This window comes from Pezoporus flaviventris, unplaced genomic scaffold, assembly GCF_033815535.1.
Source record: "Pezoporus flaviventris isolate CSIRO_AGI_PZ_B2104156 unplaced genomic scaffold, CSIRO_AGI_Pfla_v1 ptg000057l, whole genome shotgun sequence".
Classification (NCBI taxonomy): Eukaryota; Metazoa; Chordata; class Aves; order Psittaciformes; family Psittacidae; genus Pezoporus; species Pezoporus flaviventris.
This window is the reverse complement of record NW_026892605.1, coordinates 4,708,290-4,724,925: the sequence shown is the minus strand read 5'-3', so window position 1 is coordinate 4,724,925 and position 16,636 is coordinate 4,708,290. Positions and strand designations below refer to the sequence as shown.

General features: G+C 42.6%; 1 long non-coding RNA gene across 1 annotated transcript; it reads right to left on the bottom strand.

Annotated features, from left to right (window-relative positions):
- Positions 1–4,162: 4,162 nt before the first annotated feature.
- On the bottom strand, positions 4,163–16,114 carry LOC133277491 (uncharacterized). The gene is made up of 3 exons (XR_009746224.1): positions 16,055–16,114; positions 6,513–6,817; positions 4,163–5,545 (listed from the first exon to the last, which is right to left on the bottom strand). It is a non-coding gene; the product is annotated as an uncharacterized LOC133277491 (long non-coding RNA).
- Between the last annotated feature and the right edge of the window lie 522 nt (positions 16,115–16,636).

Below are 16,636 nucleotides of genomic sequence, written 5' to 3'. Positions count from 1 at the left end.
GCACTTGGCATGGTTAAACTTCATCAGGTTGGCATCAGCCCACCTCACAAGCATGTTGAGGTCCCTCTGGATGGCATTCCTTCCCTCCAGCCTATCAACCAAACCACACAGCTTGGTGTCTTCGGCAAACTTGCTGAGGGCTCACTCAATCCCACGGTCCCAACACCGATCCCTGAGGGACACCACTCGTTACTGGTCTTCAGCTGGACATTGAGCCACTGACCTCAACTCTTCTCGTGCGGCCATCCAGCCAGTTCTTTATCCACCGAGTGGTCCATCCATCAAATTGATGTCTCTCCAATTTAGAGACAGGGATGCTGTGTGGGACAGTGTCAAACGCTTTGCACAAGTCCAGGTAGATGACATCAACTGCTCTACCCCTGTCCATAAGTTCCATAGCCCCATCATAGAAGGCCACCAGATTGGTCAGGCAGGATTTCCCCTTAGTGAAGCCATGCTGGCTGTCACCAAGCATCTTGTTGTTTTTCATGTGCCTCAGCATTCCTTCTAGGAGAATCTGCTCCAAGATTTTGGCAGGCACAGAGGTGAGACTGACTGGCTTGTAATTCCCTGGGTCATCCATTTTCCCCTTCTTGAAAATGGGGGTTATATTTCCCTTTTTCCAGTCCTTGGGATCTTCACCTGACTGCCATGATTTTTCAAATATGATGGACAGTAGCAACTTCATTGGCCAGCTCCTTCAGGACCCGCAGATGGATCTCATCAGGTCCTATGGACTTGTGTACGTTCAGGTTTTTAAGATAGTCTCGAACCAGATCCTCTCCTACAGTGGGCATAGGGTCTTGATTCTCACAGTCCCTGCATCTGCCTTCCAGGACTTGGGTGGTGTGATCAGAGCATTTGCCAGTGAAGACCGAGGCAAAGAAGTCATTCAGAACCTCAGCCTTCTCCAAATCCTGTGTAGCTAGCTCTCACGAGAGCTTCGGGAGAGGGGGCCTACTTTGTCCATGGTCTGTTTTTTTATTTGCTATGTACCTGTAGAATCCCTTCCTGTTATCCTTAACATCCCCAGCCAAGTTAAATTCTAAGTGGGCCTTAGCTTTCCTAACCTGGTCCCTAGCTCCCCAAACAGCACCCCTGTATTCTTCCCAGGCTGCCTGTCCTTGCTTCCACATTTTATAAGCCTCTTTTTTCATTTGAAGTTTCCTCAGCAGCTCCTTATCCATCCAAGGAGGTCTCCTGGCCCTCCTGCTGCACTTCCTTCTAGTTGGGATGCAACACTCCTGAGCTTGTAGCAGGTGATCCTTGAATATCAACCAACAGTCCTGGGCCCCCCTGCCCTCTAGGGCTATACCCCATGGAACCTTACTAAGCCGGTTCCTGAAGAGGCCAAAATCTGCTCTTTTGAAGTCCTGGCCAGGGAGCTTGCTGCACTCTCTTCTCACTGTCCTGAGGATCTCAAACTCAACTGCTTCATGATCACTACAACCAAGGCTGCCCTGAAGTGTCACAATTCCAACTAGCCCTTCCCTGTTGGTGAGCACGTGGTCAAGCATGGCACCTCTTCTTGTCGGCTCCTATGTTACTTGCAAAAGGAAGTTGTCTTCCACACAATCAAGGAACCTCCTGGATTGCTTGTGCTGGGCCATACCGTCCTTCCAACAGATGTCAGGGTGGTTGAAGTCCCCCATGAGAACAAGGGCCTGTGAGTGTGAGGCTGCTCCTATCTGTCTATAGGGAGCTTCATCCACAGAGTCCTCTTGATCAGGGAGTATGTATCATGCCCAGAGTAATGTCTCCCATCGCTGTTTTTCCGTTAACCCTGACCCACAAACTCTCTGTCGACTGCTTACCTGTCCCCAGACAGAGTTCCATGCTCTCTAGCGTATCCTTAATACAAATAGCAACTCCCCCTCCCCGCCTGCCAGGCCTGTCTTTTCTGAGGAGCCTGTAACCTTCCATTCCAACACTCCAGTCACAGGAGCCATCCCACCATGTTTCTACAATGCCTATTATATTATACCCCTGTAGACATACACACATCTCTAATTCCTCTTGTTTGTTCCCCATGCTACAGGCATTTGTATGGAGGCATCTGAGCTGAGCTCCAAATGAAGCTGGCTCATTGGCTGGAGCGGCTGGAATATCTCAACATTGCTCCAAGCATTTATTATAGATGCTGTTAAGTGACTGGGTGTGTTGGGATGGAATGATGCCCCCTCCCCCAACACATCTAGCTTAAAGCCTCCTTGACCAGTCTGGCAAGCCTCCTACCAAAACCACTTTTCCCCTTAGACCAGCTCCACCAGCCCCCACTAGACCTGGCCTACAAAATGAGTCCCATGTTCTAAATAGCTAAACCCCTGACTATGACACCACTGTTCTAACCATTTATTAACATGGCCAATCCTCCTAGCCTTTTAAAGGTCCTTCCCTTCATCCAGGAGAATTGACGAAAAGACTATCTGAGCTCCAGAGCCCCCAGCCACCTCTTCAAGTGCTCTCTAGTCCTTCTTTATGTTCTCCAGGCTACTGCTATCTATATCACTAGCACCCACATATATCACCAGGAGTAGGTAACAGTCAGTGGGATTTACTAGAGTAGGCAGCCTCTCTGCAACATCCCTGATCCAAGCTCCTGGTAGGCAACACACCTCCCTTGAGACGGGGTCTGGCCAACAGATGTCTGTCTCTGTTCTTTTCGAAGTAGAGTCCCCTACCAGTATTACCCACCGCTTTTTCCTGGCAGCACCAGCAGAGATCTTGTTTACCAGTACACCAGCCAGTTGTTCACGGTGCATTTCCTCATTAGCCCCCTGCAGGACAGCAAAGCACTTTTGGGTGGGGATATCAGATTTAGGAGGAAGCCCCTTGCTTTTAATTGTCCTTTTCCTCCTTTTTTTGTTGTTTTTGGTTTTTGGTTTGTTTCTTTTTTTTGTCACTAATTCCCAGCTTCCCGGGTTAACGGCCTCCTTCTTTCCTCCATGAGCTAGAGGTGAAGGTCGAGGCCCCTGCACAGTTTGGGCCAGGAGCAATCATTCCTGCTTCCTCTCAGCTTCCCTGACATCTTGCAGACTACTGACAGCGTCCCGCAGCTCAGCCTCTGCTGCAGGAGGACCTCCACCAGGGAGCACCGGGTGCAGCCCTGCCCATTGCGCACCCTCCCCTCACCAGACCAGTGCAGGCACTCTCTACACCCCGAGCTCTGCACTGCAGCCTCCCCTCCCACCGGCTCTGTCTGGGTGCCTACGCTGGCCACCGCCGGGGCAGCCAGAGCAGAGCTCCCGGGCCGGGCCCTGCTCATAAAAGAGTGCTCACGAGCCCAGGCAAACCGCCTCGACCCGCCCGGGCCGCTCGCTCGCGCTCCCTGGGGCAGGTTTTTACCCACTCAGGGCTGGTGCCGCCCCTCCTGGCTCCGCCCGCTGTGAGTCCCTGCTCGCCTCAGCTGAGCTGCCGGCGCCTGGGCAGGTCCTGTCGAGGACTTGAGGCTCCCTCGGTGGCTCTTGTCGCTCTTTCTTTTTCTTTTTCTTTTTCTTTTTGTTTTTGTTTTCCTTTTCCTTTTCCTTTTTCTCTTTTTTTTTAAGACTTTTTTAGAGACTATAACTGACCCTAATACAGAATTCTTTAATGCTTTACGATAATTATGTGTAGAATTAAAAGTATTATGTGACGGAGTCTTTACAAGTGCAAAGAACATGTTTGTTGCCATAAGGTGACTTCTCAGGCATCACTGTGTTGCTTCTCACAGTGTCAGTCAAATCCAGAGTCCTCTGTAATCATTACACAGTGCCTCTGAACTCAGCTTACTACATCAGTTCTACTGATTACTGAAGCCCTGGGAAGAATATCCTCCAACCAAAGTAGAAGAACATGCATTTTTCTCTCAAAAATCATCTGTCTCTGATAGGACTTTTACACGTCTTCTTCCACTCTCTTTCCTGCCACCTACTAGTCTGGAGTGACAGGCCCAAAAGAATACCTATAGGAATCTAGAGACTAGGAATTAAATTCAAAGTCCCTTTGAATTCTCTCTTATTTTCAGGCAGAGCAGAAAAACTGTTCTTTCTGTTTGTCAAAAAATTCTGTACCTGCTTACAGTTCATCCTTTTTTTTCTTTAAGCTTTTTCTTCAAGGACATATTGCATTCTGGTTGTGTATATGATGGCAAAGTGAAGGTAAGACAACACCATACACTTAACTCTCTGGTTTAATTTTAATAATTTAAATTTTAATAGTCTTAGCTGAACCCAGTGATAATAATGCCATAGGCATCAGAAACAGTTGAAATATAGACTAGGAATCTGAGTGCATGCTTTGGTTAGCATATGCTGAAGTTTACACCACTGTTTCTGCTGTCTGAATATACATAAAAGCCACATCCAAAAGTCTATTAAAATTTTTTAATCTATTTCACTGTATTAGTGTGAACATGTGGATAGCCGTTTTTATTGCTTACAGCAAAAATACTGACTTGAAACCAATTAAAATGTATAGCAGATTTTTTTTTTTTTTAATGATTAAATACATACAGTAACAACACAGTGGCCAGCTCTCCTGCCTTTCTGCTCCAGGTAAAAGACTTAATCAACTTTAGCAGCGCTTTGTCTAAATAAAGGTTAAGCAAGGTTTGATGGAATCACTGCCAAGCAGATTATGAGCAATTCTTATTTTCTCCTACATAGCAGGCTTTGAGTACAGCTTTCTCCTCCATCCCTTAAAAACTGCAAAATTGTTCTAAGAAGGAAAACATAGATCTGAATCTCTAGTAGAAATAAAGGACTACGATTAAATCATTCCTCAGAAACATCCTGGACTGAAAATTTTCAAATTAAATAAAAAAATTCAAATATAAGTCAGTGTTTATGTGGTGAAGAAGTCACTATTGTGAGAATAAAGCAGGGAATTTCTGTTTATCCTCTGAATGCAGAGGTATGTGTTTGGATACACCTGCCTGAAAAGCCTGCATAAGAGGACTGCAAACCAGTGACTAAACTTGGGATGCCTCATGCGATACATGGTAGTGCTTTTTGTTGTAAAACTAAAGGAAATCTGAGTCACTGCAGTCTTACAGTGTAATGCCAGACAAATGAGAACCAGACCACAAACAATGAAGCCAAGTACATCATTGTAAGTTGAGTAATGTGAACAACTTACATAAACTATGGCTGAAACTCAGGATTTAGCAAAAGACATCACCCCTAATTGCATCAAGGACAATTAAAATCCCATTAGTCTGCAAACTGTCTATCAGGAATAAGAGTCTCATCAGTCTAAGTCATAAATATTTAAGGAGAGCATTTTTTCATTTTGATTTAACCATTTTCCTTTACCTTACCTTTCTTCCTATATTATGAATTGTCTTTCATTTATCCACTCTCTTCCCCAAAATGGGGAAATAATTGCACGTTGTCTTCACCTAGTCTCCATTTCCATCAAGGATTTTCAGCCCAGATCTTTAATGAAATCCTCTGCTCTCTGAAGACCTTTCTTGTTTTACTAATGTTTGTTCATGAACTCTGTGTTAGATTCCTCATTTTCTGGACCATTGGTTCCATATAACAGTAATCCAGGTGATCCTAGTACTCTGTTCAAAAAAAGTGTGTTATCAGTAGCTGTAAGATCCACAGGACTTCTGTTAACTTTGTTTCTAGTCTTCAGTTAATGATAAAAATCATTTATCAACAAGCTCCTCTTAATGCCAGTTAACATCACCATTAAGTGATCGCTGTTTGCTTCAAATGAAGTCATTCACTAAGAAGCACCATTTATAGGATGCACACCCACATGATGAAATAAACCACAGATTATCAAAGGCTGTAAGAGTTTTAGAAGACTCTGGATGAGACTGTGAAAAGAGAAGGCATCAAACCGAGAACAAAACTTAAGTCCTGCAAGACGATTTTGTAACATCTCCAGTGTGTTGTCATGCAGGCACATTAAGAAACTCTCACTTCTCTTTAAGTTGCCTCAAAGAACATGGAAATTCTCTGGTGGCAGGAGGTAACAGACACTAAAGTCCTACTAAGAGCAAATACATCAGAGATTTCCCTAATGTACGTTTGATGTGGTTGGCTGTGTCACCCAAATGTGTGAGGGCAGACTACCCCATTAGACATTTAAGTTTGGTAAACACTTGTGGGAGTCAGCTTTAGTTACAAAGATCTTCTAGAGATTATCATAAAAATGTGAAAAGTCCACTGATTTATGAGCTCATGATGCTCCCAACAACAACAGAAAATGGCAGATGATGATTTACAGGGGTTTAAGAGTATTTGAAACACCGGTGTCCAGCTAGCTGAAGAGGAGAGCCTTTTTTTTTCTTTTCTTTTTTTTTTTTTTTAGAGTAAGAGCTACACTAAATTAAGTCTGACAATTGTGTGGTGAAAACAGTCCTTGGATTTCATAATCATAAGAGAACTCATCATCAGAGTTAATGTAGAGAGGAATTTGTCTGCTGCCATCACGAATAATAAGCAGAACAGAACAAACAGTCTCTAAGCAGTAGCTAGTTCTTTTTACAGCTCAGGTTTTCCAGTTCCCATTTAAAATACCTTTAGAAGCAGCAAGAAATCTAATCTCTCTTCTGAATTGTCTTCCTAACAGATTTTCTGTCACTGCAGCATTCAAGTGGGAGACAAGAGATAGGGATTTGTCAGCATCTGCTGAAGAGATATTTGGTGGAAGCGATATTTTTTTTACAGATTCATTGCAGCAGATTTTTTTTTCTACTCTCCTTGACACCTGCTTTATCATAGTCTAAATACTGGATTTCACATATGAGAAGACAGTTTAGAACTTGACTTATTCTTTGACACAAAGCAGAAACTCTTACGTAGGTCAGGAGACTGTAGTCCAACTGGAAAAAAAAAAAAGAGGATTAAAACCATTTTGCTCTGATTGACAAACAGGCTGACAATAAGTTTAGAAGCTAAAAGTGCATATATGTGTATGATAGCCACTGACATATTTGTGAAGCCATCTCACCTGGCAGTAGCAACGTTTCTTCAAATTAAATCATCAGATGTATTTAATATGAACTTGAATGAAGAATACTAGAATGAACAACTTGTGCTACTCACAAGTAGCTCTTGTGGAAGCATGTCTTGGTAAGTCTTGCTAGATTGAATAAGCTGCTGAAAGCTTCTGCTTCAGTGAATTTTGACAAACCAGGCATTTGCTCTGCTTCTGCAGCTGGTTCATAATAACATCTGGTACAGTATGTTCTCTCTAGGTTCCAACAGAGCAAAGATTTGATACTATTGATTCATCTTGCTAGGTTCCAGACATAACACAAACTGAAATATTAGAAAGTATAAAACTAAACAAATCAATTTGTTTTAACTTGAGGTAGCAAAGCATTTTATTTTATACAAAGAGTGTTCCTTGAACTACTGGAGGAGCCAGATGTTCTTTTAAATCTGGCAAAAATAAACTTTTTATTTAAATTAAAATTCCAACAAGGATTTCATTATGTCAGTCCTGATTTCACTCATTTTACAAAAAATTACAGACCTATAAAATTTTCTGTTTTAATTGCCAGTCAGTGTTCCAGAGATGGGTAACACTGAACAGCTTTTCCAATTAAATTACAAATACAATACTGGAAACTAATAACTATGGCAACTTTGTTTCCAGTGTCATGAATTTGCCTGGATATTCGATAATTCAAGACCTTATAGAGTCCTTCCACTACCTAAAGGGGCCTACAAAAAAGCTGTTGTTCCATCACAAGGACAAGGTGTATTGTCTTTAAGATGGGAAAAGATAGGTTCAGATTAGATATTTAAGAAGGAGTTCTTCACTCTGAGGGTGGTGAGACTCTGGAACAGGTTGCCTGAGAAGTACATCTCATCTAATCTAAAGGACTCGTAGAGATTTTCAATATTAAAACCAACTTTATAAGTACAACATAAATGTGAAAATACGGTCATAACTATATAGACATTGTCAAGTAAGAGTGGAAAGCATTCAGGATTATGTTTTTTTAACACTTGCCACCACCTACTGTTCAAAATATTTGTCACTCAACAAATTCTACTAAGTGTCCCAAAACTGAATTAATTCCACAGCCACTTACTGATGCTGGAGGATGAAATTTGGGATTGTCATTATCTTTTATAACAACCCAAGACACCTCATAATTTAGTAATCAGGGAACCCCTTCTAACCAACTCACATAATTACTTCAAATTTGCTCATACAAAGCAGGGAGATAAGTCAAAGTATTGTGTATTTTGGAAAAAGCCTTAATGTCTGGAGAACTGAATTTGCTGAGGTGAGTAGCTCGAGAGAGGACGCCTTCAACACCGGAGAGGGGAGGAGATCAGCGTCCAGGAGCCTCAACTCAGAGCGGTAAGAGCCACCGAGGGAGCCTCAAGTCCTCGACGAGACCTGCCCAGAAGCCGGCAGCTCAGCTGAGGCGAGCAGGGACTCACAGGGGGCGGAAGCAGGAGCAGCGGCACCGGCCCTGAGTGGGAAAAAACCTGCGCCAGGGAGCGCAGGAGTGCGGCGAACAGAGCGGGTCGAGGCAGTTTGTGCGGGCAGTTCGGGCGGAATAGCGAGCACTCGTCGTATGACCAGAGCCCGATCTGGGAGCTCTGCTCTGGCTGCCCCGGCGGTGGCCGGCGTAGGCACCCAGACAGAGCCGATGAGAGGGGAGGCTGCAGTGCAGAGCTCGGGGTGTAGAGAGTGCCTGCACTGGTCTGGTGAGGGGAGGGGGCACAATGGGCAGGGCTGCACCCGGTGCTCCCTGGTGGAGGTCCTCCTGCAGCAGGGGCTGAGCTGCGGGACGCTGTCAGTAGTCTGCGAGATGTCAGGGAAGCTGAGAGGAAGCAGGAATGCTTGCTCCTGGCCCAAACTGTGCAGGGGCCTCGAGCTTCCCCTCTAGCTCATGGAGGAAAGAAGGAGGTCATTAACCTGGGAAGCTGGGAATTATTGACAAAAAAAAAAAAAAAAACACCACCAAAAAAAGGAGGAAAAGGACAACCAAAAGCAAAGGGCTTCCCCCTAAATCTGTTGTCCCCAGGCAGAACCGCTTTGCTGTCCTGCAGGGGGCTAATGAGGAAACGCACTCGAGTCAGAAACAGCCGGCTGATGCTCTGGTAAAGAAGATCTCTGCTGGTGCTGCCAGGAAAAAGCAGCGGGTCATAGTAGTAGGGGACTCTACACTGAAAGGGACAGAAGCACTTGTCTGCCGGCCAGACCCCGTCTCAAGGGAGGTGTGTTGCCTACCAGGGGCATGGATCAGAGATGTGACAGAGAGCTGCCTGCTCTAGTAAGTCTCACGGACTATTACCCACTCCTGGTGATCCATGTGGGTGCTAGGGATATAGATAGTAGTAGCCTGGGGAACATAAAGAAGGACTACAGAGCCCTAGGGGAGGTGGTTAGGGGCTCTGGAGCTCAGGTGGTCTTTTTGTCAATTCTCCAGGATACAGGGGAGGACCTAAAAAAAGCTAGGAGGATTGGCCTGGTTAATATATGGTTAAAAGGGTGGTGTCATAGTCAGGGGTTTGGGTGTCTTGAACACGGGAGCCAAGTTTGTAGGCCAGGTCTAGTGGGAGCTGGTGGAGCTGGTCTGGTAAAGAAGGGAAAGAGCGGTTTTGGTAGGAGGCTTGCCAGACTGGTCAAGGAGGCTTTAAACTAGATGTGCTGGGGGAGGGGGGCATCATTCCATCCCAACACACCCAGTCAGTGGCCAACACCTATAATAAATGCTCAGAGCAAAGTAGAGATATCCCAGCCTCTCCAGGCAATGAGCCGGCTTCATTTGGAGCTCAGCTCAGATGCCTCTATACAAATGCCCGTAGCATGGGGAACAAACAAGAGGAATTAGAGATGTGTGCATGTCTACCGGGGTATGGTGTAATAGACATCACAGAAACATGGTGGGATGGCTCCTATGACTGGAGTGTTGGAATGGAAGGTTACAGGCTCTTTAGAAAAGGCAGGCCTGGCAAGCGGGGAGGGGGGGTTGCCCTTATCTTAAGGATTGGCTGGAGAGTATGGAACCTTGTCTGGGGACAGGTGAGCAGTTAACAGAGAGTTTGTGGGTCAGGGTTAAAGGGAAAATAGCAATGGGAGACATTACTGTGGGGATCTGTTACAGTCCGCCTGATCAAGGAGAACCTGTGGATGAAGCACTCTATAGACAGATAGGAAAAACCTCACGCTCGCAGGCCCTTGTTCTCATGGGTGACTTCAACCACCCTGACATTGCTTGTACGGCCCAGCACAAGCAATCCAGGAGGTTCCTCGATTGCGTGGAAGACAACTTCATTCTGCAAATGATAGAGGAGCTGACAAGGAGAGGTGCCATGCTTGACCTTGTGCTCACCAACAAGGAAGGGCTTGTTGGAAATGTGATGCTCCAGGGCAGCCTTGGATGCAGCAATCAGAAGATGGTCGAATTTGAGATCCTCAGGACAGTGAGAAGAGCGTGCAGCAAGCTCAATGCCCTGGACTTCAAATGAGCAGACTTTGGCCTCTTTAGGAACCGGCTTAGTAAGGTTCCATGGGGTATAGCCCTAGAGGGCAGGGGGGCCCAGGACTGTTGGTTGATATTCAAGGATCACCTGCTACAAGCTCAGGAGTGTTGCATCCCAACTAGAAGGAAGTGCAGCAGGAGGGCCAGGAGACCTCCTTGGATGGATAAGGAGCTGCTGAGGAAACTTCAAATGAAAAAAGAGGCTTATAAAATGTGGAAGCAAGGACAGGCAGCCTGGGAAGAATACAGGGGTGCTGTTTGGGGAGCTAGGAGCCAGGTTAGGAAATCTAAAGCCCAGTTAGAATTAAACTTGGCTAGGGGTATTAAAGATAACGGGAAGGGATTCTACAGGTACATAGCAAATAAAAACCAGACCATGGACAATGTGGGTCCCCTCAGGAAGCTCTCGTGAGAGCTAGCTACACAGGATTTGGAGAAAGCTGAGGTTCTGAATGACTTCTTTGCCTCAGTCTTCACTGGCAAATGCTCTGATCACACCACTCAAGTCTTGGAAAGCATACAGTAGGGACTGTGAGAATGAAGACCCTAGGCCCACTGTAGGAGAGGATCTGGTTCAGGACCATCTTAAAAACCATAGGACCTGATGAGATCCATCTGCGGGTCCTGAAGGAGCTGGCCAATGAAGTTGCTATTGTCCATTATATTTGAAAAATCATGGTAGTCAGGTGAAGTTCCTGATGATGGGAAAAAGGGAAATATAACCCCCATTTTCATGAAGGGGAAAATGGATGACCCAGGGAATTACAGACCAGTCAGTGTCATCTCTGTGCCTGGCAAAATCTTGGAGCAGATTCTCCTAGAAGGAATGCTGAGGCACATGAAAAACAACAAGGTGCTTGGTGACAGCCAGCATGGCTTCACTAAGGAGAAATCCTGCCTGACCAATTTGGTGGCCTTCTATGATGGGGCTACAGAACTGATGGAAAGGGGTAGATCAGTTGATGTCATCTACCTGGACTTGTGTAAAGCATTCGACACTGTCCCACACGACATCCTTGTCTTTAAATTGGAGAGACATCAATTTGATAGGTGGACATGGAACTGTTGGAACAAGTCCAGAGAAGGGCCATGAGGACTGGAGCACCTCCCGTATGAAGACAGGCTGAGAAAGCTGGGGCTGTTCAGCCTGGAGAAGAGAAGGCTGCATAGAGACCTCATAGCAGCCTTCCAGTATCTGAAGGGGGCCTATAGGGATGCTGGGGAGGGACTCTTCATTAGGGACTTTAGTGATAGGACATGGGGTAATGGGTTAAAACTTAAACAGGGGAAGTTTAGACTGGATGTAAGGAGGAAATTCTTTCCTGTTAGGGTGGTGAGGCACTGGAATGGGTTGCCCAGGGAGGCTGTGAATGCTCCATCCCTGGCTGTGTTCAAGACCAGGTTGGATGAGGCCTTGAGTGATACGGTTTAGTGTGAGGTGTCCCTGCCCATGGCAGGGGGTTTGGAACTACGTGATGGTAAGGTCCTTTCCAAACCTAATTATTCTATGATTCTATGATTCTAACTGGGTATACATGCTGCCTCAGCAAATTTTTTTAATCAAAATGTTTGGTTTGTCTCAATTTTAGAATTCTGCAAGGTGGATTACTCTGTTCCCATTAAGAGAGATACTAAACTCAATGAATTTTTCAGTCTACCTTTGTTGTGATCCTTTTCATTCTCATTTCCCCCATTGTTATTTTGCATTTTTTCCGGTATTCAGCATCAAAACTTTTTCTGGAACCTGAGTGAAAATGCCTCTTTAGTTTGGGAGCTGTTATGTAGATTTATTTTTCTTTTGTCATAGCACATCTATCCCTCTGTTTTTATTTCCTGTTCAGTTATGTGGCTAGTGAACTTCTTATGATTTGTATTAGTCTTCTATTAAGAAGCTAATAGGCTTTTGATATTTCTTGCCTTATCCCTATAATTTTTTAATTTTCAGTATATTTTAGTCAATCTTTTTCCCCATAAAGGAAATATCCTTTTTTTTATATCTTTGTTCATTGGATTACATATGAACACCTCTTCCTTTAATTTTATTGCTCCAACAATTTGCAATGCAAACCGTGATTAATATTTGCATTTTTGTTCTAAAAACATTTCAGGTCTCCTATATAGTTCTTAACTTTATTAGTATATTTGACATGAAGTGGAGCACCTCTCCTATGGAAACAGGCTGAGAGAGCTGGGTTTATTCAACCTGGAAAAGAGAAGGCTCCAGGGGGACCTCAGAGCAGCTTCCAGTGCCTAAAAGGGCCGAAAAGAAACCTGGAGAGGGACTTTTTACGAGGGCCTATAGTGATAGGACATGGGGGAAAGGCTTTAAATTGAAAGAGTGTAGATTTTGATTAGGTATTAGGAGAAAACTCTTCCCTGTGAGGGTGGTCAGGTGCTGGCAGAGGTTGCCCAGAGAAATTGTGGCTGCCCCATACCTGGCAGTGCTCAAGTCCAGGCTGGATGAGGCTTTGAACAACCTGGTCTAGCGGAAGGTGTCCCTGCCCACAGCAGGGGTAGTTAAAACTGGGTGATCATTAAGGTACCTTCCAACCCAAACTATTCTATGATTAACTAGCTCCCAGAGTTTCTTAGTTCATCCATCTGAAACTGAATGTCTGCACTGCACTTCTTTTTCATGCCAACTCTTTTATGATAGCTTTTAACTATTTGCCCAACCAAAATCTAGCAGATCCTCACCTCTTATGGGTTCAGTTGCCATGTGAGAGCTACTCTATCAAGGGCTAACTAGCCCTGTTATTTATAGATTGTTTATCCAGTGTTATAATTTACCACAATGACAAATTTGCAGTAGTATTTGTCTTAACCAAAATTACCAAGATCTTTGTTTATATCCAAATCAAATCTAATCTATTCATAGAGATTTGCAACATTAATCTAAAAAAAAAAATATCACCATCATTCTTCATCACAGACTGACTTTTTTTACTCAATTAGATTTTCTTTTATTTATATTTTCACAGTGTCTGTCATCACTAGTGTTCAGTTTGGCACCTTCATTCTTATGTTTGTCTGTCCCTCTAAATCCTACACCTATGCTTTAGTTACACTAGCTGTTTGTTACTTCTGCCATCTCTGGTTTCATATCCTGGATTAGCAGTTCTTCATTCCTTTTACTCCCAGGTTCCTTGTGTTCATACAATAAAGGTTTCAGTTGTGTTTTATGAATCATGCCTAAAATTTCCTGAGAGCAAGTTTCCCACACACATTTGTAGTACACAGGCTTGGCGTTTAGTTTCATTTTAACAAAAATAGCTCTTTGTCCTGTTCTCTCACTGCCAGCAGAGCATAAACTTATATTTTTTGCCCAGCAAACATAGCTCAAAATGAAATAAATTCTATGAGTATAGTCAGGCTTGTGACAATGATTGCAGTAGGAATGAAATTCAAGTGTTACTCAACATTTTTATTGAAATAAAACAGGATTATTCCTTTTAGTGCTTATAAAAATTAAAGCTGGATTGAGAAAAACTAAAATTTTTGTCCCAGGCCATAAAAAAGCTTTTGAATTTTTCTTATCTCTGAAACTCCTTTTTTTTTTTCTTTTTTTTTGTTACAAAATTGAACATAAGTACTGGTCTGTATTTGCTGTGTTATTGCCCTACAGCAGAATCAGGAAGCCTGAAAATGTTAGCTCAGAGGCAGTAGGCAAGGCCAGGAAGATCTGCTGTAAAAGGGCAGAATGAGGAATCCTGAGCGCCTTGCCTTCCTCTAAGGCTGGCAGCCTCCAAGGCTCCCCACATTCATGGTGCTGGAAGTCTTGGTCTCCTTGCAGTTTCCAAATCCTCTACAAAACAATTTGGTCAAAATTGGTCAGAATTGACCGTTTTCATCTTCAGTGATTTTTCAACATGAAAATATAAATTTCTGTTTAGGGGAAAAAAAAAACTGACAGAAAATTCCAAAACATCCCTAATAAACAGAAACATCCTTCTTCAATTAGAAATTTTAAACCCAAGTTACTTTTGGAAGCAGCTCAAACCCGTCACTTTGGGCCACAGCTTGGGAAACAAGGACTATTTTACTTACATCAGTTGAAGGTTTTAATTCTGATACAGGCTGAAGTGTTTTCCTCTCCTGGAACATCTCTTTCTTTGCCACTAAATTCCAGAGGCAACTGTCTGCAGCTGATGAATATTTGTGTTGTTGAGCTCATCAGCCCTAAATATCATAATACAAATAGTCTTAATTTATTCCAACAATTTCCAAGGAGCAATATCTGAACTAGAGGTCTAGATCCACTGCAAAAGGATCTAGAATAATCTGCTCTGAATATTCACCCTGGGTGTCCGTACAGGAGAGTTAATTATAATTTTGCAGCTACCATGGTACAGTGCTCAAAAGCAATAGTGCTATGACCTATATCAGCATTGTCTAGTTGTGCAAGAAATTATTAGATAGTTAACAAAGTGATTGTGAAATCCTGACTGCTGGAACTATGTCTCTGAAAGATTTAAAGGCTACATAAATGGTTTAATAGCTGCAGTTTCATAATTAAAATCATATCAGTAATTAAAATATGTATTGTAATAAATACAATTACAATTGTTTAAAATGTTAGCATGATATTTACCTAGGTACTGAGTTACCATTCACTCTTTAGTTGCCAAACAATAGTCTGCTGAAAAACAAATCACAGAATATTTTCAATATTTTCATAAACATTAGACAGATTTTTTAATTAGAAAATGTGGAAAACCCCTTTTAATTACAATGACTATAATTATCTCTTATTTCAATATACGTGTATTTTTAACAGATTTTTTAATTAGAAAATGTGGAAAACCTCTTTTAATTACAATGACTAAAATTATCTCTTATTTCAATATATGTGTATTTTTAACAGATGTTATTTTAACATATTAAATAAACCACATTTTAACATATGTTTTTTAGAGACACTGAATAAATATAGCAAAAGATAAAACATGAGCTTCTACCTAGAACCAACTTTTCCAGGAACAATGATACTGTAAGCAGAAATTCCTAGTGGTGTTGGAAGGATGTCCTGTAAATACCCACCTGTGAAATAACACACATTTGTTCACCTTCTAAATAGATAATTTCCAAATGAACAATTTTATATTGCTTATGATTTTCAGACTTAAAATTTTAGAATTTATGATATGCTTCTGTAAAATAAATAGAACACTATATAACATAAATCAGTAAGATACTTATAAACATGACTGTATTTTTCAAAAACTTGATTTTTAAAAACAATGTTATGGAATTGTGATATTAAAATACATTCTTTTCCCATAATTCTGTTAATATACAGTTCTTGTAGACACATACAGAAAAGTCACAAAATATATTAGACAGGAGACCAGATGCAAAAGATTTTCCTACATCTTTATATATTAACTTTAAATTCCTCAAAACCTCGTACGAATAACCCAATATTGGTAGAGCTTGCCACTCCTAGCAGTCAGGAAATAAAAGCATCCTTCTAAAGAAAAAAAAATCCCATATTGAATTTGTCTTTGGGACTGGGTGACCATCTTCAGCAACAGCACTGACCACAACAATCACATGGAGTGTAGATTTGGCAAAGCAGATTAGAAAAGAAGGTCTTCAATTGCTCACCTTTTGGTTGCTCATAGAAAAAGTAGGTAGAGTGATTTTTCTTCAGCTGGGTGACCACTGAAGTAGATAACTGAGAATGATCTGTAGCTCAGAAAGAAATCTGAGGAGATAGCACTGATGTCCTTCTCCCCACTTCCTGAGGGGAACAGGATGTGTGGAAGTCCAAGTTGTTGGTCCTGCTTCTGCTCTCCAGAGACTCCTGATCTGACTGCACTGCTCATCTACCAAGGCCTGTCAACACAGCAATATGCATCATTGTAATTGGAATGATACATAATGTGAGAATATGAACTGAAAACTCCAGCATTATTAACTGTTGGACAAATGAGTGATTATTTTGCTGACAGCCAATTTCGGTCACCAGCCAGGCCTGATGAACCCTGTGGTGAATCTGATACTGGTTTGGGCAATTTTATTTACCTTCACAGTCTTAACAGGTTAGGACAATGTCTTAAGCAGGAGTTAAAAAGGATTAATCTGTTCCTTGACAGGCATTCCTGCATGCTTAGTTAGATTCAGATACAGGGCTTTGGCATAAACAAATGAAAAAGCCAGCACAGAAAAAATCAGGTTAGTGACAGA